Raw genomic sequence first — 24,343 nt, forward strand, 5'->3', positions numbered from 1 at the left:
TTTTACACATTTTCATCTTAATATTCATCTTAATATTAATACATCTTAATATTACATCTTAATACATCTTAATATTAACCCAAATGCCCATTGTCAGAAGGCAGTAGTATAACCCAACAGATTTCCAAGATGGTAGTGTGGTTTTGGTTGAACTTCTATGGCTCGACCAAGTGGCCGAGATACTGAGTCACTCAGGAAGCAGATTTCAGTTGGCAGTGTTTCAGGAGTTCAGACGGTAGATCCGATGTTCCCAGGAGACCTGACTGGTTCTAGTGAGTGCTGCAGTGGCTAGAATGAGTGGCTCACTCGGGAGGAATGTGAGGATTAGGAATGCAACTTAACCACTCCAAGTTTAACCCTCCTCGTTCAGAAGATGGGGAAGATAATAATACAAACCTCACAGGATTGTTGGAGAATGAACAAGATGATAATTTCGTTGTTGCTGCTGCTATGGCTTCTAGGGAGGATCTCCCCAGAAAACCAGATCCAAGGGACATCCCAGAGGGAGAGTTTAAGAGTAATTCACATTGAAGTATTTCCCCCACAGAAGCAATATTTACCCAAAGTTACAGGTTTCTGCAGATCTTGACTCAAGCAAGTCCTCTCCCAGTCCGTTCCCCACCATGTCTTCTGAAATTCCTTTACAAATGGCAAACTTCCCTCTAAATTTCAGCTTCTTTAAGGAAGAATGTACTCACCTCTCACCCTTTTGCCCTGACCTCTCCCTCTTACTGATATCAACTCCCCTCCCCATCACCACTACCATCCTCCGTAACCACCCACAGGCTTACCCAAGAGCCTTCCTTCAGCTTTTGACCTGCAGAGTTCAGGTGCCTAAAGCATCGGAGTCTTTGGTCTCAAATTCCTCCCTTTCCTCAACTTCAATTTCCTTTTCTCCTTTCTTCTCTGCCTTCCTTCCACAAATATTTAGCACAAAGAAGTGCCAGATACTCTTCTAAATTACAAAAACAGACACTCAATCCTTAGGGCTCAGGTGGCTCACTGATCAAGAAAGAAAGCCATGTAAACATTCAACCAGAACAGGTTACAGGTGATAAGTTTGTATGAGGTACACACTGATTACTAAAAAAGAATTCAACATGAGGAAGTGAATTGTTAAAAGTTTCATGTCTGAGGTTGCTTGAGTTAGTTTAAGGTGGAGGACTTGAAGCTGCTGGATAAACTGGTGTGGCATTAAGTGTGCAGTCTTGGTTACATGTGAGTGTGTGCAGTCCTGGTTACATGACTGGTTACATGTGAGACACAGTGGGGATGATATTGCCCGAAGAATAACAGACAGTACGATGGGAGGGAAGACATCAAACAACAGGGCTTTCTTAGCAATACACTCACGGTCACATCCTGAGCTTCTTCACAGGCAGACTCCTCACTTTATCCAACTCTCTGAGAGCATTTCCCTTTGACTGGCTCCCTCCAACACCCTCCCCCACCTTCACCTCTCTCTGACTTGGCAAGGACTTTGGGTCCCATTACCGCACCTGTTCAGGAGTTTTGGTCCCTTCTTTCCAGATCCAGCCCAGGCCCCTCCTTCCCCAACTGTACCATAGCCATCGCATCTAGTAGCAATCACAAAGCCTTGCCCTTTCCAGATCTTCTTTCAATCCATACTCACCACATTCCGCAAAGGAGACTCGTGTTTTTCCTAAGGGCCAACACACAAAACACAGGAATTACTTTCTCCATTCCTGAAGAATTCCCCCCACTGCCTTTTCGAGTCTGCCCACTGCCTGGGGAATTCGTCCTTAAAGACTCCAAACTCTCGAGTTACTATGAGGCCCAGAATGATCCTTCTGGCTTAAGCTGACCACATCCTTCCAAGCCATCCCCCAGGCCCCCATCCTGCCACACACCCCACCCCCCCCCGGTGACTTGTACTTTTCAGCTCTCTTTACATAACTACATGATCTACTGACTTTTAGTTCCTTTTTATTGGAGGATCCTAACACAGTGTCTGGTCCAGAGCCGTCTGTCTCTATAAAACTTTTTAAATGATTTGAATATATCTTATTTCTTTCAACTTTTTCCTATATAGTTATTTTTTGTTTTTTTTTTTTTTTAAGTGAAATACAACAGCTTAGAGTTGCTATTCTTTATGTTAAAAGTTAGGGCGAACAGAGTTAAGAGCAGGTATGGGGATGGAAAGGGGACAGACAGGAAGTGAAAAGAAATCCATGGAAGGTCAAGAGAGGTGGTGACCCACAGACTGAGAAACCTAACCCCAGGGGAGGTTAGGGACTAATCTGGAATGTCCATTCAACAAATATATAAGAAGCCTTAGTGTTGCTTTAGGCTAAAAGGATGATCTGTCTAAAAGATGACATCTCCTACTTTCACGGCACTAGTAACCAGAACTCTGTTATTTTAACTCTTTCTCTAGTAATTAAGTCAAGCTCTAAGAAAAACTCAACTGAAATGAGCTACTTGGAAAGACTGCTCCCGGTGAATTAGAGGCCCTGTTCATTAGCAAGATGGCTTACATATTTGTGCTTACTTTTCAGTGTTATATAAACCTGCTTGACAGGTATGAGGTTTATCTCTAAAATTCAAACAATGTATTTTATAAGCCTTTACAACAAATGTTCTTTGTAAGAATTAGAATTTGAAATATTCATTGGGGTTATCATGCTACATCTCAGAAAGCAAGTCAAAGTGCTTAAAAACAGGAAATAGTTCAATATCTCCTCTTCATTATGGTGTCAAATATGCTATGAGGCTATTAGCTACATGTTAAACTACAACCAGGTTCTCCACTTTTTGTCACACACATGGGGCTACGGTCAGAGGAGGCCCATTATACATCAAAAGGACTGAGAGCAAAATGGAAGTGGTCCCTGGAAGGTCCTACCTTTGCTGTGATCTTAAGCTTCGAATGACCGCACTTGCCAGACACACGCTAACCGAAATAACCAAAACATTTTGGGATTCCCATTATCATAATATCCAAAACTAAAACAACTCCTTCAAGTGAACCGCTCAACCTTGAAACCCACAAAGTTCAGCTAGTTGCACTAGACAAGTGTTACCTTAGATACTCCTATTCTAGAATCAATAATGTCATAATGGGCCAGACTGTGGTGAAAACTTACCAAGCATACATAGAGAGCATTCAGCTTTCTCCACACACAGAATTGGAGAGACTAACGTGAATTTTATTACCCACCCCATGTCAATTTTTTACTCAGTAGGATCCCAATGAGAGAAAAAAGTATGTGCGCCGTACCAGCAAAACAAAATCATTTTCTTCACACTTGCTTACATATTTGTGCTTACTTTTCAGTGTTATATAAACCTGCTTGACAGGTATGAGGTTTATCTCTAAAATTCAAACAATGTATTTTACAGGCCTTTACAACAAATGTTCTTTGTAAGAATTAGAATTTGAAATATTCATTGGGGTTATCATGCTACATCTCAGAAAGCAAGTCAAAGTGCTTAAAAACAGGAAATAGTTCAATATCTCCTCTTCATTATGGTGTCAAATATGCTATGAGGCTATTAGCTACATGTTAAACTACAACCAGGTTCTCCACTTTTTGTCACACACATGGGGCTGGGGTTAGAGGAGGCCCATTATACATCAAAAGGACTGAGAGCAAAATGGAAGTGGTCCCTGGAAGGTCCTACCTTTGCTGTGATCTTAAGCTTCGAATGACCGCACTTGCCAGACACACGCTAACCGAAATAACCAAAACATTTTGGGATTCCCATTATCATAATATCCAAAACTAAAACAACTCCTTCAAGTGAACCGCTCAACCTTGAAACCCACAAAGTTCAGCTAGTTGCACTAGACAAGTGTTACCTTAGATACTCCTATTCTAGAATCAATAATGTCATAATGGGCCAGACTGTGGTGAAAACTTACCAAGCATACATAGAGAGCATTCAGCTTTCTCCACACACAGAATTGGAGAGACTAACGTGAATTTTATTACCCACCCCATGTCAATTTTTTACTCAGTAGGATCCCAATGAGAGAAAAAAGTATGTGCGCCGTACCAGCAAAACAAAATCATTTTCTTCACACTTGCTTACATATTTGTGCTTACTTTTCAGTGTTATATAAACCTGCTTGACAGGTATGAGGTTTATCTCTAAAATTCAAACAATGTATTTTACAGGCCTTTACAACAAATGTTCTTTGTAAGAATTAGAATTTGAAATATTCATTGGGGTTATCATGCTACATCTCAGAAAGCAAGTCAAAGTGCTTAAAAACAGGAAATAGTTCAATATCTCCTCTTCATTATGGTGTCAAATATGCTATGAGGCTATTAGCTACATGTTAAACTACAACCAGGTTCTCCACTTTTTGTCACACACATGGGGCTGGGGTTAGAGGAGGCCCATTATACATCAAAAGGACTGAGAGCAAAATGGAAGTGGTCCCTGGAAGGTCCTACCTTTGCTGTGATCTTAAGCTTCGAATGACCGCACTTGCCAGACACACGCTAACCGAAATAACCAAAACATTTTGGGATTCCCATTATCATAATATCCAAAACTAAAACAACTCCTTCAAGTGAACCGCTCAACCTTGAAACCCACAAAGTTCAGCTAGTTGCACTAGACAAGTGTTACCTTAGATACTCCTATTCTAGAATCAATAATGTCATAATGGGCCAGACTGTGGTGAAAACTTACCAAGCATACATAGAGAGCATTCAGCTTTCTCCACACACAGAACTGGAGAGACTAACGTGAATTTTATTACCCACCCCATGTCAATTTTTTACTCAGTAGGATCCCAATGAGAGAAAAAAGTATGTGCGCCGTACCAGCAAAACAAAATCATTTTCTTCACACTTGCTTACATATTTGTGCTTACTTTTCAGTGTTATATAAACCTGCTTGACAGGTATGAGGTTTATCTCTAAAATTCAAACAATGTATTTTATAAGCCTTTACAACAAATGTTCTTTGTAAGAATTAGAATTTGAAATATTCATTGGGGTTATCATGCTACATCTCAGAAAGCAAGTCAAAGTGCTTAAAAACAGGAAATAGTTCAATATCTCCTCTTCATTATGGTGTCAAATATGCTATGAGGCTATTAGCTACATGTTAAACTACAACCAGGTTCTCCACTTTTTGTCACACACATGGGGCTACGGTCAGAGGAGGCCCATTATACATCAAAAGGACTGAGAGCAAAATGGAAGTGGTCCCTGGAAGGTCCTACCTTTGCTGTGATCTTAAGCTTCGAATGACCGCACTTGCCAGACACACGCTAACCGAAATAACCAAAACATTTTGGGATTCCCATTATCATAATATCCAAAACTAAAACAACTCCTTCAAGTGAACCGCTCAACCTTGAAACCCACAAAGTTCAGCTAGTTGCACTAGACAAGTGTTACCTTAGATACTCCTATTCTAGAATCAATAATGTCATAATGGGCAGACTGTGGTGAAAACTTACCAAGCACACATAGAGAGCATTCAGCTTTCTCCACACACAGAATTGGAGAGACTAACGTGAATTTTATTACCCACCCCATGTCAATTTTTTACTCAGTAGGATCCCAATGAGAGAAAAAAGTATGTGCGCCGTACCAGCAAAACAAAATCATTTTCTTCAGGCTTAACATAATGTTGAAATTTCATGACTCCAGAGGATACACAGGTCTAGGTCTACCTAGTTACAAAAACAACCTCCAAAATCCTCTTATCAAACAACGAAAGGAAAAATGAAACAAATTATAAATGAATTCCTTAGAACGCCTGGTAGGGTTTTTACCCTAGAGTTAAGAATGGTTTTGTTTTGGCAGGAAGGATAGCAAAGTGCCTCAAAAATAAGTCTTTGCATCATGAGTTGCAAGTGGAAGGCGGTCTACGGCAAGCAATGTACTCTCTAATTGCAAGATGCATGAGTAGGCTTTATACTGCATCGCCAGGAGTCAAGCTTTTCCCCCTACCCCCTCACCCCCTCACCCCCAACAAAGAGAACAACACCCTGCTTTCAAAAGTGAAATGAGATCCTCATCAGATAACACAGAATCAGAGTGAGCCAGTCATGGGTCGGGTGGGTACAAAAGCCTTAAGATAAATTCCCAAAAGGATTATAAACCTAGACCAAGAAATCCCCCTACCAAACAATTTGTTTACTATTCCACCGTTCAAAGGAATTCCACAGCCTTGATGCCCTTTGGATTTCGGTCGAATATGCTTCCCAAAGAAATATTTCTGAGGCCTTTTCGAATGGGAGGGCACACATTCAGACTGTGGCTGGTTAATGAAAATTCCTCTCATTATTACTGAATTCTCTTGGTCTAGAAGAAAATCAGAATGGTGATTTAACTTCATTTGTCCTCATCTGTGTCGATGAAGATTTATTATTTTAAATGCAAATCCCCAAAACTAAACAAATCTCCCTCTCCTCACAGAACTTCCCCATGCACCCACTCACAAAGGCAAACACCAGACAAGTTCATTATCAATGCAGGCTTGGAGAGTTGCTTCCATGTTTCCCTTTCATCACCTCAACAGCCCTCTGTCTTTGGGGCCTAGATTTCTCCCCAAACAGGCATGACAATGACAAGGAGAATTCTTCGCCAGTAAAGTGACCACAAATTCAGTTAGCACCCTATCACAATCACCACCATAACCACAGACGCACATAAGAATCCAAAAAGAATGCTAACCCACTTGCTGTGAAGAGCTCAAGGGTTATACGGAAGCGCTAAATCACTACATTGTACACCTGAAAGTCATATTCCATTGTATGTTAACTAGAATCTAAATAACAACTTAAAATAATTGAATGCCAAAACCAATGGGTGAATGGCTGTTAGGGAACAAGACATGCACATGGTCTCTGGGAACTATCCAGCAGACTACGCATTAGTTATCAGGGAGATTAGGTACCTTCACAATAGAGAGAACTGGTGAACGCCAGCTTAATCAAACGATTTGATTCAGCCTAACCAACATTACGTATCTTTCTATTGCTACTACTGTTGTGTTTACCCTGAATTGGATCATGAGGAATCCAACAGTCAAATGAATCCAGAATATAAGAAATTATTCTAGACAATTCTAGACAACCATCTTAGACTTTTCAAACATGTTTACACCATGAAATACCAAATAGAAGAGAACAAAAAATTCAGGGAGACCAGACAATTCACAAAGGAGACCAAAGAGACATGATGACCAAATGCTGTTCATAATCCTTCACTGAGTCATTCACCAAATTCTCAAAACAATGATAAAAAAAATTTCTTAATAGATAGACAAATATGAATATGGACTATATCTTAGGTCATTATATCTATATCTTATCTTATATCTGTATCTTAGGTTATTATAATAATATCACTATTATCTTAGATGTTATTATAATAAGAACATTATGGCTACATAAAAGAATGTCCTTTGTTCTTAGGAAATTAAGAGTGAAGCATCACGGTATTAGTAACTTACTTTCAAACAAACCAGAAAAAAATATAAAATAGAAAATGAGCAACAAAGATGGGAAAAATGTTAAGAAAAACCCCAATAGATAGGAATCTAGAAGATTGTTATGAAAATAAAACATTAAATTTGCTATACTTGTGTGAAAATAGTATGTTAAAGATGTACATATTTAAAGCATTACAATCTTTAAACAGAACTTAGGCATTGATTTCTCAAATGATATAGGTCAGGCAATTCTCTAATCTGGATTCTTTCATTCATATTAGCACCCGCCTTTGGATTCACCACAGGCTGCAAGGAATTTTCAGTCTCCTGGGTTAATAAACATCTATCCCACAAGTCCCTCTAACTGTAAAAAGTTGATCCAGTTGAAAGTAGACCAGCATACAGGAATTTTTTAGAAACTTTCAGATTTTAGGAGTTTATTTAGCTTTTGTTGAAATTTAAAAGACTAATTTTTGCCAAATGGTGAGCTAGGCTCTTTTCTCATTTGAGTTATCACAAGTTCCAAGTAGCCTGGAGACCTCAAGTTTACCTTCAAAAAAGACCTTCTTGGACACTTTCTGTTTTTTCCCAAATCAAGAAACAACCTGCCACTTTATAGTACTAATTCTTGCAGACTCTTTTCAACATTTCCTTTTATTTCCAGCAGTGCAAGAGTGTTTTGCTTTTTAACCCTAAGCAGCAGCATATGCATACGGTCACCTATAAGGCGCTAAATATACTGGGGAACTTGTGAGCACAAAACAGTGCTTCTAGAGTCCTTACTGTTTTTGGTAAATTCCTCTTACAGGATTAAAGTTATACATTTTATTTTCTTAAACAAATCTACACATTCACATATATTAACACTTTGTAAATAATTCAGAAAGTTCAGAGACTCCTTGAAGACTACTGTTCAAACCCAGGTTCAAAACCCAAAGTTCTCAACAAAACTTTCTGGCTTCAAGTCCCAGGCCTACCTCTTATTTGCTGTGGATGCAGCGAAGTTACTTAACCACTCTGGGCCTTCCATTTTATCTACAAAATATGATCCTAGTAGTACTAACCTCAGAGTGTTGTGGTGAGGATTTAGAAAGAGTGCCTGGCACACAATATGTGCTTACAAATTTTAGCTGCTGCTAGTTGCTGTCACATATTTCCTTTTTAAAATCTTCCTGTTAAAAATCTGCCACAGCTCCTTATGCCTATAGAATTATGTCCAAGCAAACTGTCATTAAATCGCTCTAAAATCAGATCCCAGTGTACTTTTCCAGTCTTATTTTATAATGCTCTGCACTCGCCCCTCATGTTCCTTGAGGAATGCCTCTGTACCTTTGCTTATACTGTCCCCTCTCTTCGTAACTGCCCCAACCATGTTAGCCTACCCTGCTACCTACTTACTCCTAAATGCACCCTTTCAAGGTTCATGTTAAACTCGAGCTCTTCTGCAGGAGCGAGCAGATTAGAAATAATCTCACCTTCCTTTGTGCTACCATAGCACTCCCTGTAATAAGTGTACATTTTATCGTGTTTTACAGAAATGTGCTGCCATGTCTCCCACTGGACAAAAGCCCCTGTGTTCTGCTTATCTTTTCTTTTCATGCTCCAAAGTCCCTGGCCCAGTTTCTTGGACATGGTAGCTCCATGATAAATATTCGGTGAAATGAATGGTTAATCTACAGGAAAGAATTGAAACAGATAATATCTGAAGTTGCATGTCATTTCCTCTAACTATCTTCTACTTTAATTAAGTCTAGTCCCTGGATATTTATATTGGGGGCCACCAAGCGTGGCGTAGTGTAGATGTTTCCTGAGTGGAAAAGCTCAGTTCTGTACAACAGACAAAGCTAGTCAACAAAAGAACAGTCACATTTTTCTATTTGAGTAGAAATTGATATTCTACCCTCTTTTTTTTTTAAACTTGAAAATATCTTTTCTAAAGTCTTCCTATTTCCAAATCCTCCAGATAATGTTCAGATTCCTTCACCCATTCAAATACATTTACTGAACATAACATCTAGAGGCTGTGCACCAAGATAGTTAGAAAGACACTTCCCTTGAAGGGCTCATAATTGTGGGGGGCGGACAGACATCTTGCCAGACACAGGGGACGATCTGGAAGAAGAAACAGACAAGACTGGCAAAGGGAAGAGCCTAAGCAAAAGCCAGAAGTCCTAAAAAGCATGCATAGCAAACAGTGTAAAGTATAGTTTTGCTTGAGCACAGGGAGGTAAGAGACAGAGAAGTCTGAAGTGCCGGGATGGAAGCCAGATCACGAAGGGGTTTTGAACTGTATCTTCCAGGGAGAATGGAATTTTGAAGCAAGCTATTGAGATGATTAAATCCAGAAAGGTTTCTGATCACAGAAGCACGGCAGTGGGACCGAAAAGGGAAGCTGGCAGCAGGAATAAGAGGAAAAAAAGAAGAAACAGCTAGCCAGGCTATGTGGTGAGATGGAGAAGGACTAATATGCAGTTTTAGCCCTTATGTAGTTTTCTCAGTATGGTTGGTGGTCCTGCTGTTCCTCTCTCAGGCCAGCTGCAATACCCTCCATGCTACACTACTTTCTCTGACAATTAGTAAGTATTTACATGAGTTAATTTAATAAATGTAGGAGACAGGCAATCATCTAAGCTGAAAAGATGCATCAGACTCCTCAGGTGACCTGAAGTAGGCTCATGCATTACCAAGATAACTTCTTCTTGCTCTTCCATTCGTTCATTCATTCATTCTAGTTGCCGCTCCCTCTAGTCGCCGTTCCACTATGTCTGGCTGTTATCATTTCATGTCAAGGATATGGGGATACACAAGACCTTGCTCCTTTCCTCCAAGTGTTCAAAGCCTGGCAGAAGCGTTGTCATCCGTTCAACAATAGGAGTGACTAACAGGGCAAGCTGTCTGCAATGGTCTTCATCTCACATGAGGCTGTTTAAAGACATCTTCTGGGTAATGGTCACAATACAAACTCAGAATTCATTTTTACCTTAAATGACTGGTTTGGTACGTGAACTACAGCACTGAACTGAAAAGGGTTGATGCCACAATAATTGTGATCATTTTGCTTATGTTACACAACAGGTACCTGTGGATGTGCCACCTTGCTAAAATTCATTTGTAACCCCAAAATCAATACAAGCAGTGTTCTCATGGACACTCATGGGCATGCACAGCGCAACAAAAAATGTGAGTTGCCTCTGAGCACGGTCCCAGCTGAGGGGGAACAAGGCAATGCTCTGCTTTCTAGTTTCAGATCAGCACTCGTACTATAAACACATGTTTCTAGGGCACAGGGCTAAGCACAAGAGGGCTGTGACGTGCCTTGCAGAGAAAAACGGGTATGTTAGATAAGCTCTGTTCAGGGATAAGGGGTACCTGGGTGGCTCAGTGGGTTAAAGCCTCTGCTTTCAGCTCAGGTCATGATCTCAGGGTCCTGGAATCGAGCCCTGCATCTGGCTCTCTTCTCTGCGGGGAGCCTGCTTCCCCACCGCCCCCCACCCCGGACCTCTCTGCTTGTGTCTCCTGCTTACTTGTGATCTCTCTCTCTCTCTCTCTCTCCCCCTATATCAAATAAGTAAATAAATAAAAATCTTTAAAAAAAAAAAAAGCTCTGTTCAGGGATGGGTTAGAGTGCAATTGATTGTGAATTCAATGCTAATGAATTAACAATATTAAATTCAATGCTAATGAATCAACAATATTAAACAATATTAAATCAACAAAATTAAATATTAAATATTAAATAAGGTGCCTTAAAACAAAAAACAGAAACAAGGCCATGGAGGGCACCAGGGTGGCTCAGTCGGTTAAGGGTCTGCCTTCAGCTCTAGTCATGATCCCAGGGTCCTGGGATTGAGTCCCGTATTGGGCTCCCTGCTCAGAGGCGAGTCTGCTTCTCCCACTACTCCAACCGCCTGTTCATGATCTCTCTGACTCTCTCTCTCAAATTAACAAAATCTTTAAAACAACAGCAAAAAAGAAACAAAGTTATGTACTCATCAACCGAGAAAATGTTGTGACAGAGACTGACAGGAACCTAAAACTTACACATGCCCTGGGGCCAGTGGCTCAGCATTCACTAATTCAGCACCTGAGGTGACTGCTGCAAATGAGAACGGACTGTATGGATCAGGTAAAGATCACAAAGAGCCATAGGTAGCACGTGATTTTCCTCAGCTCCCCCTTCTGAGGATTCCGGAGGGCCACAAAGGGAAGAACCAGAAAACGCTTTCTGAATCCTACAACCCTCCAGCAGAATGACTGAGCATTTTTCCACCCCTCTAGAGTCACTCAGACTCCCAGGGAAGTGCTTACAGCTGTATTGGCTGGCTAAAAAGGGGAGGCCAGAGAAAGGGCCAACAGGCCAGGGGGTGCTGTGGGTCAACATAAACAGGTGTTTTGGGTGTCACTGTTTTCTGCTGCAACTAGTCTTAGTTGGAAGGTCTGATAGTCCTTGAAGGCCATTTGCTTCCCACTTGATGCTTGTTTTTCTCACTATCCCAACAACACAGGAGATTCTCTCTGGGATACGAGGCTTCAGAAAGGGCTGTTATGTGCCAGACCTCACTCAGGACCCATTTCGACTATGAAGAACCAAATAATCCATTCTTTAATTTCTAAAAGTTTACAAACTGCAAGAATATAAATCCCACACATCATCCAAAACTTATGCAAATGCCCCAGGATTCATGTTTCCCTCTGTAAAAGCTAATCCCCTCAAGCAGGAAACAACTTCTGGACACTGATATAGTGGAAGCTGGTGTCCTGGCTCCAGAAATCCCATGCATTAGAACCAGAAACATTTACGAAGAGTTCCATCCTGGGTCTCCCTCCCTCCCAAGGTTGACATTGTGTTTATTTGTCAAACAAAACAGTCTTCCAAGTTCAGACCTATTGAAAAGCTTCCAAGCAAGATGAGAGGCCAAGGCAAGGGGGAGGAACAGCTAATCAGAAATCAAGGGCAGGAAAAGCTGGACCCAAAATAAATACAGTACAAAATGCCCAGAATAGCCCAGAAAGACAGCTGATGACCTTTTCTTCTAAAATCTCTTAATATCAGAGTATCAAATAGCCTATGTATCTAAAATCAAGCACAGAACTACTATCACAAAGGTAAGGAACAAAGTAAAAAAAAAAAAAAAAAAACAGAAAAACAGGAAAAGCTGGTGGTACAGTGACAATTTGCATTTTAAAATACAAACTAAAACACAGAAGACAAATACAATTAATGCACGGTACTGACGAGTCCCTCACTGGCGAGGGATTGACCTCAGTTCAAGGCAATGGTCACAGGAAGCTGTTGAGGCTATTTCAAGCTCTAAAGGCTACCATCATTTCTCAAGAGATAGCATTTTTTCTTTTTGCCGAAAGACTAATGGGTCCTGCTACAATGGCTGTAATTGACCACACTCCTAATTTAAGTCTCCTCTTAAATTGAACAAGCTCTGGGCTGTGCCTTCTCAAGCAGAGGGCAGCATCTTGGTATTCAAGGAACACAAAACACACCTGGGGACACAACCTCATTTCTTTGATTATAATGTACAAAGCCTTGAGCTACTGCTAAATAATAGATTTAAGAATTACTGAAATCCCTTCTCCCACATCCTTGCTCCCTAAGCCATAGAGAGCCTTGGTTGATTGAAATTCTGGAGCCAGAACCATGCTTTTCAAAAAATGTCATATTAACCCACAGATCACTACATGAAAGTTCCCTTGGACCCTCTTCCTTCTTAAAAAACTGCTAAGACTTGGGGCGCCTGGGGGGCTCAGTGGGTTGAGACTCTGCCTTCCGCTCAGGTCATGATCTCAGAGTCCTGGGATCGAGCCGCTCGTCGGGCTCCCTGCTCGGCGGGGAGTCTGCTTCTCCCTCTCTCTCTGCCTGCCTACTTGTGATCTCTCTCTGTCAAATAAATAAAATCTTAAAAAAAAAAAAAAAAACCTGCTGAGACTATATGAGTCAGTATCATCAGAAGTGCTAAGTGCTTCTAATTAAATACATAAATGCAGAGCACTTGAAAAAAAAACACATCACCTGTCCCGTTATAGAGCCAAGGCCTGTGTGTGCACACACCCTCCACATATTTTGATTATTTATTTGCTAAATGTGTAAACATTTCCTTTCAGTCTACAGTTGTGCCCTTGCATATCTGTATCAAGGAGGAAAAAAAAAATCAAAGTCACTGACTGCCAGTTTCCTAAGGGGTGGGGAGAAAACAAAGCAACTGAGAATAAAAAGAAGCTGTGGCTTTGGCCCAGTGGCGCAAAGAGCTCCTGCAGCCTTCAAACCCCATCCACACCCTTGCACACAAAGGAAGCAGCTGCTTAAAGGCAGAGTTCTAAAAGCCCAACCACACCTCCTTTTGATTGTAAAGGAGATCCAAGATACTCTATAGAAGAGGGAGAGAGGACTAGAGGGGGACAAATGGAAATAAAAATCTTCTGTGGCTTTCATAATGGAAAGAAATTCATTTACATATTGCCTCAAGTTATAATGAACTAATAAAGCTCAAGACATAACACATATGTGACACGATTCCAGTTAGGACAACAACCCCCAGCAGCACCTTGAGAATCCACAGTAGGAATTTACCTAGAATAGCGAATGTTTGGTCCACAAAAGGCAGTGGGGACATAGAAAACTTCAACCTCCCTATGATAATTAAAGTGAAAAATACTACCAGGGTATGGACAAAGAGGGCCCAAAGGAACAGAGGTATGGGGGGTTGCTTTTCTTTGGGACACCACTATCTCAGCCGCCTGCTCAAAAACCACTACATGAGGGTACCCAAGTGGCTCAGTCAGTTAAGTGTCTGCCTTCAGCTCAGGTCATGATCCCAGGATCCTGAGATCGAGTTCCACATCAGCTCCCTGCTCAGTGGGGAGTCCGCTTCTCCCTCTGCCTCTATCCCTGCCCCTGCTTGTGCTCTCTCTCTCTCAAATAAGTAAATAAAATCTAAGACAAACAAACAAACAAACAAAAATCCCACTATATGACAAGGTGGAGAGATTACATAAGCATGCCTGCTTGATGACACAGACAGTCCCACAGCCTTCCTCACCCTGAAGAAGAGAAGACCCCACCAAAACCAGAGCAGAGGCTCCACCTCATTCTTGTGTCTGGGGCCACTCAGCCTCCAAAGGGGTAGAAAAAACAGCTTTCACCATCGCCACCCGTGATCTCAAGAACCATGAAAACAATGGAGAGACCAGGGGGTTGCCTCTGCTCTGGGGCAAATAATATTTCTTCTGTTTGCCAGTTATCAGAACATCTAAATGACTGGAAGTACTGAAGTTTTTAGTTTAAGTTTTCCCTAGATGTCCTCCTGCATCCTCTTATACTTGGGTATAAGAGGACAAAGGACAGAACTTAAAAGTAATAAGTAATAACACGATTTGGTATTTATTCTCATTTTATTAATCCAATGTCATTTCTATGACAATTAGTAAATGTTTTTAAATCAATGTTTGCTTTGATGTCTGGAACAACAAAACAAATCCAGTTTTGGGGGGTGGGACACTCCCAACTGTGTCATGTGGGAACTGAAAATTTAAACAGAGATAGAAGAGAAGGCCAAGTACAGCTTTCATAATCCAGCTAGGCCACTTATTTAACTACATTTATTTATGTAGCTTATATATAAATATACACACCCTTTAATGAACAGAGCATGTGTATTAGAGACCATTAATGTGAAAATATATCTAAATATGCTCAATATAGCCTTATATCAGCCACAAGACTCTAGTCATTTAATTTTTTATCTGCTCTGGACATTAACTATTTTGTGAACTTAGGTCATATTTTGAAAACACTCCTTCGAGAATTGAGAATTGAGAGCCAATTCTTCCCAAACAAAACTATGATTTTTCCTTTGTGCAAAATGACCCAACTTCCCCCTGACTCTTAGCTCCACTGGCCTCTTCTTGAACTAACCATGTAAAGCAGTTTCAACAACTAAGAGTGTCTTCACTGACTCACCCTGGGGAGGGACCTGCCAAGAACACATGGACAAATGCTTCCTTTCATCTTCCCTCAGATTTCAGTTTAAGGCAAGGCAAGTAGGAAAATATTTATTAGTTTTCACCATACTTTAAAAAAAAAAAAAACAACCCTAGTCTTATATTTTAAAAAGGATTACCTGAAAAGTCCTATAAAGAATCAGATGCAGAGTCAAACCAGCAACATCCATAATAAGATTCAGAAAAACAGTAAGAATAAGGACTATTATTTTTAGCACCCATGCAACACAACCAAAAGCACACAGCTGATACTCTGCAGCAAACTACCAGCAAACCTATCAGATCAGCATGTTAATATCCCTTCTTTATAGAGATGAGAAGCTAATCCAGAGAGATTGCGGGAAAAGGTGAGGGAGCTGAGACTTCCACAAAGAATGGTCACACAGCAAGGCCCCCAGGCCCACTCCTCAAATCTGTTTGAAAATACTTTTTTCTCCCCCAGTTTGGTAATTCTACCGATTAAGTCCATCTTAGCTCAAGATTCATACATTAGGGACAGGTTTTTCCAAACTTCCTTAAAAGAAAATTAGACTTAAAAAGAAATTTGACAAAATCAGAATAAATTTGTTCAGAAAATGCTTTGAGAGCTCCTTCTGAGATTCAGCCTCCCCGCCTGGATCAGTATTTATTTCTTTATTCATCTCTTCAGACTCTTTAGGTCTCACAGCAGAGATTCTTCCCCTGCATTGTCAGCTTTCCAAGCTCTTGATCTGGCTGACAAGATATCCTAAGGATTTCTAGGGTAGCCCAGATGTCTATCACTTCTGGATTTAGTTTCTCTTCCTCTCTGTAACCCCTTCCTGAATCCAAGCAGAGCCCTTGCTGTCAGGGAGCAAGCCTTCCCACACCACACACAGAGCAGACAAGGTCCCACCTGGCCACACCCTCAAGAGCAATCTGCCAAAACATCTTCATCTGCTCCCGACTAGCACGCCCAGACGGTCAGGCTGAGGCAGACAAATCACCTAAAATCAGCGTGTCTGCTTTCAAAGATACTCATTTAGTCCAACAACCTTCCCCAGATCGGCAGAGTCTAAATTACTGAGTAGTCCCTGAACAAACAAAATACAGTCATCACCAGAAGACAGGCACAAAAATATTCACTGGAGCATTATCTGGTATTCATCCAAACTGGATAACCACTGAAATGTCCAGCAACTAGAAAACAGATATATAACTGAATATTGTGAAAGCGAGGAGAATGGCGGAAAAACTATAAATATTGGAGATAAATTTCACAAATATAATAAGAAAAATTCACCAGGCACAAAAGAATATATAGGACATGATTCTAGTCACATGAATTTTTTAAACAGGCAAAATGAATTAATCAGTTATTTCCAAGGGCATTTGGGGTGCTGGCAATTTTCCATTCATCTGCGTGCTGTTACAAAGGTGTACTCACTTTGTGACAATTATTCAAGCTATCCACTTATGATTTGTGGGCTTTCCTCCATATTTCCTTAAAAAGCTGACTGAAAGAGACCTCAGAGAATATCTGGTCTGCTCTCCTCAGTTGGCATAAATAGAAGTAATTGTTTCCCGTATATGTTAAATTATCGCAAGGACACATAGGAAATCCATGGAAGGGCTGGGACTGGACATTGTATCTTTTAATTCCCCATCCAAGCACCAAAGCTCTCTCTCAAATGTGGGAGGATGTTTCTCCAATTTCCTTCCTTGTTGTGACTATGGCCAAGGTTTAGAAGAATTAGGATCATATTTCTATTAAGCATAAAACCCAGAAGGCTCTAGGCTCCTACCAAAGCAGGGTCAGGAAGAGCATTTTAAACACCACTTAGGATATGGTCAGTCAGAAAAAGTCAGCGCCATGTTCACACTCCAGGTTTTGCCACTTACCAGTTGTGTGACCATCAGCATTCTCCCTACCTTTCTCTGAACTTCAATATCCTCATGTATATTCCTGAAAATATTAACTCGTCCCTGCAAGGTTGCCATGACAATAACACAAGGTGTCAGAGTAGGGACTGGCACATTGCAAACAGAAAAAGTATGTGTTGAATACTGATTGACTTGAATGAGTCAAGTACTTGTCACTTAGCAGATGCTCAAGAAATAGTTAGGTGTTGTTATTATTATTACTGAACAAAAATACCAGGGAGGAAGGGAGTAAATAAGCTTATGTGAAAACATCTCATTTTTCTAAGCCTATAGGGTCATTAACAGGTTGACCCAATTCTCACTAGCTTCGATGTGGCACTGAAATGGTCTGCGGGACAAAGGCAACAAAGGATTTGAGAAGAGGGTGGTACTGTTCATGGGCTACCTGGTCTGTATTTCCATTCCTGGTGCCAAACAGATTTGCTCACAGACTGCCACACCATGTCAAAATTCTATAATCACCCATGTGAGTCATAGCATTTCAAGAATTAAAAAACTTTTCAAGAGTGGGGTGGGTCATCAGTTCTCATAGACTTAATGAGTCAACCAACATAGTCAAGTAACTTTACTACTGGGGAAAAATTTACACACTGAACATACAGAAATTACCTTTCTATATTCAGGCTTTAAAGATCTCAGAAATAAACCATGGAGAGTAGAGAGTTTACTCACATTTTAAAAAGCAAGTCTAAGATGGATTTTTTTCCTTCAGCTCTTCAAACCTCCCATGTACTTATTGGCCAACCAGTCCATAAAATTCTTTTATACTGGAAAGAAACAACTGTAAAAAAAAAATTAAAACTAATTTCAAATTAGAGCATACCAGAAAAAAAAAAAAGCTGACAGATGATAAATTATTTTACAAGCAATGAAGAACATCTAACAAGGTAACATGTGTAATCAAAAACAAAAAAATCTGGGATGTCTGCATGGCTCAGTCAGTTAAGCACTTGCCTTGGGCTCAGGTCATGATCCCTGGGTCCTGGGATTGATTCCTCCCTGGGGCTCAGCAGGGAGTCTGCTTCTCCCCCCTCCCTCTGCCTGTTGCTCCCCCTGCTTGTGCTCTCTTTTTCTCCTCTTCTCCTCAAATGAATAAATAAAATCTTTAATATTTAAAAATAAATAAATAAAAACAAGAAAATGTGTTAAGGACCAATAGATTTAACTAATTTCCTTCTAGTTATCCTTCTTTCCTTCTTCCTCTTTTCTTCTCCACCTGCCCCAACCCCAGCACTCCCTTCTCTTTCTTCCTTAGTTCCCAGTTGCTAGGCAACCTCAAATATTCCTTGAAGCCTGAGTTTCAGGAGAAAACCACCAGCATTCCTTTTTATAGCACAAAGTACCTGCACCATGTTAGACACTCTATGAATGTTTGTCAAGTACATAAACGAACCACAATTTTACTATATTTAGTTGTTAAGGTAAAAAAAAAAATCAATTAAAAAAGGGGAAGTCAATCAATTAAAGAAAATCAATATGCAGACAATACGGTAGAAACATATACACCCCGTGTTCTAGACTTGCACCTAGACTTAATTTCCTTACTTCTTGTAATTAACATATACTCGGGAAAAAAAAAAAAAAAGATCCCAGTACTATATGTATGGCATGTACATACTCATCATTACAGTAATAAAATATATTTTGGAAGTAAAGGAATATTTAGGAATAGAAGTTCCTTTTGAGGTGCTCACTATTCAAATACCTCCTAATACCTCCATCTAAATAAGAAAGCAAGTATCTCCCAGTTAAGTACTACAGATAACCTCATATGGGGTTATCAAATGTACACAGAGTCAGAGCCAGTCCCAGACCAAATTATGAAGGAGCAGTGTGGCTTCTTGCTTCTTCTATCTATCCTTCTGAGGAGTCAGTGACCCCAGATGTTTAAGTAGGGAAGAAACAGGATCAGCACTAAGGTTCAAAAGGCTTAATGGATAGCTTTCCTGGGGATATTTTCATTTGAAAAAGAGCTTCAAAAGAGGCAGCTGCTTAACACAGAAATAAAATGCATTACTGACAATGGAATTTCAGGCATGAATGGGGGATAAAGTCTGTCTTAAATCTCTCAACTCAGGTAAGCGTCTGTCCATTTGGTCGCCCCTAAAGCTGGCTTCATATATAACCCATACAGACACACCAATCCAGGTGAACTTTTAGCAATTAATCGTGTATACATAGGCAAGCCCAATTTTAAGACTAATGTGTGCTCCAAAAATAAACAGTTATATTTATCAACAGTTTTCAAAGTAAGTGTGCAGGAACCCTACTCCATAGATGCTTCTGAGAATGGAGGCCGGAGTGAGTGACATGGGACAGCCAACACAGCAATTTCACTCTTGTCTGTGTTACACTGAGATCCAAGATTTGGCTGGAGAAGTGGTTTCCTTGAGTGCTCATAAAGGGTTGAAATTAACAATTACATTAACAGAAAATTCCCATGAGTTTATACCATAACTGATCTGGAACAATAATCACAGCAAAATCCAACCACCATTTCTAGCAGGGCCTTTGTGGGGGGTCTGAGTTCTAGCTGGGGTCCCAGAGCACAGGTCAACCTGGGTCTGAGTAGGCCTGAGCTTGGCCTGTGCCCCCTTCTCCTGCCCTGGAGCAAACAGCAGGAGGAAGGACACAGACATTGCCAGAGGAAGGGACCAACAGTGAGGGGACAGCCTGAGGATATTCCAGAGGTGGGGAAACAGGGACCTCCGCAGGAGCAAGACACAGCACATTTCTGTGAGTCAGTTACATCCCCAGGCCCCTTCCCAACCCCACCAGCCTCCTTCCTAGAAACTACATGTGCAAGGTTTAGAGGTCACACATCTAAATACAAATGAGGGCTTATAGGATACAGACGAGGATACAGAAAATTAGTGGAATGTTTTAAAGAGAAGAAAAAATATATTCCATATATTTTATTCCATAAAACCCAATTCTAAACATGTGCAATAAAAAAAATGTTAAAGACTTTAAGAAAGTGTTGCCTGAACTTGCTCCAGAGGAATCCATTCAATTGGGAAGCATTGAGTATTTTCAGTCCCTCCCTTAGCACAGAGCTCTGATTATTTGGCCCAACCAAGACTGAATACATAAAAACACTTATAAACATGAACCATGAGATTTTTTGAGTTTCCATCATGAGCCTTGTTAAAGTAAGTCAAAGATGTCCTTTGTCACACAGTTTTGATCGAATGCAAGCGACTTTAGTCATTTCCTCAGAAACAGACGTAAGCTATAAATATGAACTAACACAGCCACTCACAAAAAGGTTCGCTGACAAGTTTAATTTAAAAAGAACACTTTATTAAACTGAGAAGTAAGCCACAAAAAATTCAAACCCATGCAAACAACATTCCTAGCAGAAAAACCTGTTGTGTAATGGCAAGGATAATTACAATAGCCTGTTACTAGACTCATACATTTTTCCTGCACAAAAATGAACAACTACAACAAAAAAGTCTGTATTTATGTTTACTTATTATTTTTTTAAAGATTTTAATTATTTGACAGGGAGATAGAGAGCCAAAGAGCACCAATGACAGGAAGAGCAGAGGGAGCAGGAGAAGCAGACTCCCCGCTGAGCAGGGAACTCAATGCTGGGCTCAATCCCAGGACCCTGAGATCATGACCTGAACAGAAGGCAGATGCTTAACCCACTGAGCCACCCAGGCACCCACTGAGCCACCCAGGCGCCCCTGTATGTGTGTTTATTTAATAAGACAACCCTTAGCATCTTGCCCAAATCAGATTTCAAATTCTAAGAATAATCCTCCAAACCATTAAGTGACTTCAGTATATCTCTTTGAGATGGGAAAAAACATTACTACTGCTTATTTTCTAAATTACTTCAATCTTCTAAAGCATGACCATCACAAGTCAGAATAACATGTTAGACATACTCCTTTAGAGGTGAAGTTATTTTTTATTATCATAATACCTGTTTCATACCTTAAATGGAATCCAGGAGCACCTGAGGAGCTCAGTCAGTTGGGCATCTGCCTTCAGCTCACGTCTTGATCCTGGGGTCCTGGAATCAAGCCTCACATCCATCTCCCAGCTCAGCAGGGAGTCTGCTTCTCCTCTGCCCCCCCCAGCCCCCCAGTCATGTTCTGGGATGCTTGTGCATGCACACTCGCTCACTCTCTCTCAAATAAATAAATAAATAAATAAATAAATAAACCTAAATTGAATCCAAAGTCTCTATGAAGGTATGGCTTAAGTATCTGAAGCAGAGGTCTGGGAGGGAAGAAAAAAAAAAAAAAAAAAAAACACCCACAAACAAAAAAACAGCAATCTGTTTTTATAAACAAAGTTTTATTGGAACCCAGCCATACCTATTCATTTACATACTGTCTATAGCTGCTTTTACAGAACACAATGAGAACTGAGTAGCTGCAGAAGAGAGTCTAAGTCCTGCAAAGTATAAAATATTTATTAACTGATCCGTCCCTTTAAGAAAAAGTTTCCTGACCTCTGGTCTCTATGTCAGTATAGCACAGCTGACTGGTTAAATACACTCACAGTTGACTAAATGCTGAAATACACACTAATCCTGGCTTAGTCATCTTGTTGGACAATTACCTAAATCACTTATCCTGTGGCTGCTTTAATTTTCTCATTTGTAATACAATAATAGATAATATTTGTTGGGAACTTATGTACCAGAAACTATTCTAATAGTTCTACTTTCAATAAATGGACAATGCATTCATTTAATTCTGGCAAAAATGCAGTAAGGAAAGTAAAATTATTATCCCCATATTACAGATAAAGAAACTGAGGCACAGTGGTTAAATAACTTGCCCAAAGTTACACTGCTATTAAGTAAGAAAATCAGGATCAGAACTCAGGCAATCTGGGTACACAGCTGGTATTATTAATCTCTGTGCTATACTGATAATACTTTCAATTTTTGAAAAGTTACAGATAATAAAAAGAAATCTCAAAAGGTTTGTAGGCTAGAAATGTTAAGTAGAGGTAGTAAAGTATACCTCTGCACAGCTTAAGATAAAGTACCTAAAATAAGAATATAAATGGATTTGCAAGATTCCTCTGATTCTAAAATTAGAGCTTACCCTGAGGTATGAAGAACATAAAAGTCCACAATATTCCATTTTTTACCAAAGTAATCAAAGAACCAAACTAACTAACCACCTTCTATCTTTCCCTTGGTAAGCTAAGGCCACTTCAGAACCTTCAGAAAGTCTTCAGGATAAAGACTTACCAGGGACCCCAAATCTTCCAAATTTTTTCCCATCTAGTCTTATCCTCGGCCTGGTTTCCATCTGGGAAAAGGCTGAGCAAACATCCACATAAATTATGGAAAGACTTCTTCACAGCCTGGCAAGAATAACTCTATCCAAATACCAATCTCTGCATGGTTCAGGAAGATGTCCCCTGCTGAATCATCCCCGCCACTTCCTGAAGTTCTCCAGGATGTCTGGAGGAAATGTGTCACCTAAATGTGACCCAGTACTCTTTTGGACTGAAAGACAAGTTTATACAACCCAAATAATAATAAGGGGGAAATATACTGTTAAGTTACTCATCACCAACTTCCCATTTAGATAGAGATGTTCTTAATCTTCTTTTCAGTCAAGCTAGTCTTTCATTGGCTTGTAATGTCTGCAGAGTCAGGTCCTTGACATTTAAGGCCTTCCTTTGCTTCTTTTTCACTCCTACCTCCTTTATTTTTGGTCCTTCATGTAACAAGGACAGCCTATTTCTCTTTCACACATCACCTCTACTCCTGTCTCTGAACCATACTCATTCTGTACTCCATTTTTTCTACTCCCAACACCACATCCAGTGTACAGGCCAAATCACTGCGCTCAATATGGGATATAATTTGTACTTCCTGTGAGGACTGGATCCTCACAATCCCTCAGGGGAAAGAGGTATACAAAAGACTAAATAAAGTTGTATAATTAAAGATGTGAAATCTACTACAGGATGTAGATTACAGGATCTAAAAAGACTTTAGAGAGAGGCTATCACTGAGTTGGACCTTGAAGGAAGGGGGAGGCTCACAGACTGGTTGAGTTTACAAAGTTGGAAGAGTAACCATATGGGATAAAGGTTTACATCACACATTCCAGAGCTAGAGAGGCCTGAGTCCAAAATCCTGGCTCCCTCTGACTGGTGTAGGAGTGATGGTTAAGTAAGTTAGGTTGCTGCCTACCCATGACCAAACCATATTTGTATCCCATCCTCATGTCTTGTTCAAATAATTAAACCTTCCGTGCTATGTCCCTATGGAGTCTTCCCCTTCTCTCACTGCCAACAAGATTCAGTGTTTCGACCTCTTCATTCATATGGGCATTTAACCACATATTGATTTTCAGTGTTTAAAATATTCCAGAAGTATGCTTTGCCTCCTCAATAAGACTTTGTTATCAAAGAATAGATTCTTTCAAACAGACCCTTGGCATTTGCAAATTTCTAGGTTCAAGGTCCCTGACAAGTAGTGCTAGCTGAGCTGAGAAACAATTTAAATTATATGCGTGGGCTGTCTGGCAAGTTACATGGGGCCCAGCCAACCATAAACATCGGTCTTCCTACACGGCTTTGTGTTCTGCCCATCCAGGAACTCCTATGAACAGACTTAAAACTTGTTTCTCCCTGGGATGGTCAGAAAAAAGCTCACAGCTAGGGCTAATGATAGAAGTAAAGATCAAGTTAAACAGTACAAGAAAGGGAAGGCTCTCAGCCAAAAAAATACACATTAGAGACTTGAAGAAATTACATGTTATAGTATATTTGCAAATCTGAGGTTGGACAAATGGCTTGGAATTCACCTCTTATGCTTTAAGAGGGTTCAATATAGGGTGTATGGTGTTCTCACAATACCAAGCACCATGAGGTCAACACTAGCTGAAAGGATAATCTTATAATCTCTGATGTCCCAAAGTCCTCAGCGAACCCAATTTCTTAGCCAAAATCAAATTTCCCTCAAGGTTCCAAAATCTTAGTATTTGCAATGTCTACTGACATATTACATCAA

At 40.2% G+C, this 24,343-nt stretch overlaps 1 protein-coding gene across 5 annotated transcripts in view; it reads right to left on the reverse strand.

Annotated features, from left to right (window-relative positions):
* PPFIBP1 (PPFIA binding protein 1) overlaps positions 1 to 24,343 on the reverse strand; it is a 176,647-nt gene that overhangs the window by 94,192 nt on the left and 58,112 nt on the right. The window contains exons 3-5 of one of the 5 annotated variants that reach the window (XM_032347570.1): positions 18,013 to 18,121; positions 10,110 to 10,347; positions 1,634 to 1,663 (exon numbers count right to left, since the gene is read on the reverse strand). The exons of 1 other annotated variant lie outside the window; for it this stretch is intronic. The gene's annotated coding sequence lies outside the window, so the exon portion shown is untranslated. The remainder of the gene's footprint in view (positions 1 to 1,633; positions 1,664 to 10,109; positions 10,348 to 18,012; positions 18,122 to 24,343) is intronic. 3 more of the 5 variants (XM_032347571.1, XM_032347573.1, XM_032347572.1) reach the window with 3 other exon arrangements.

The sequence above is a fragment of the Mustela erminea genome, chromosome 6 (genome assembly GCF_009829155.1).
Source record: "Mustela erminea isolate mMusErm1 chromosome 6, mMusErm1.Pri, whole genome shotgun sequence".
Taxonomy (NCBI): Eukaryota; Metazoa; Chordata; class Mammalia; order Carnivora; family Mustelidae; genus Mustela; species Mustela erminea.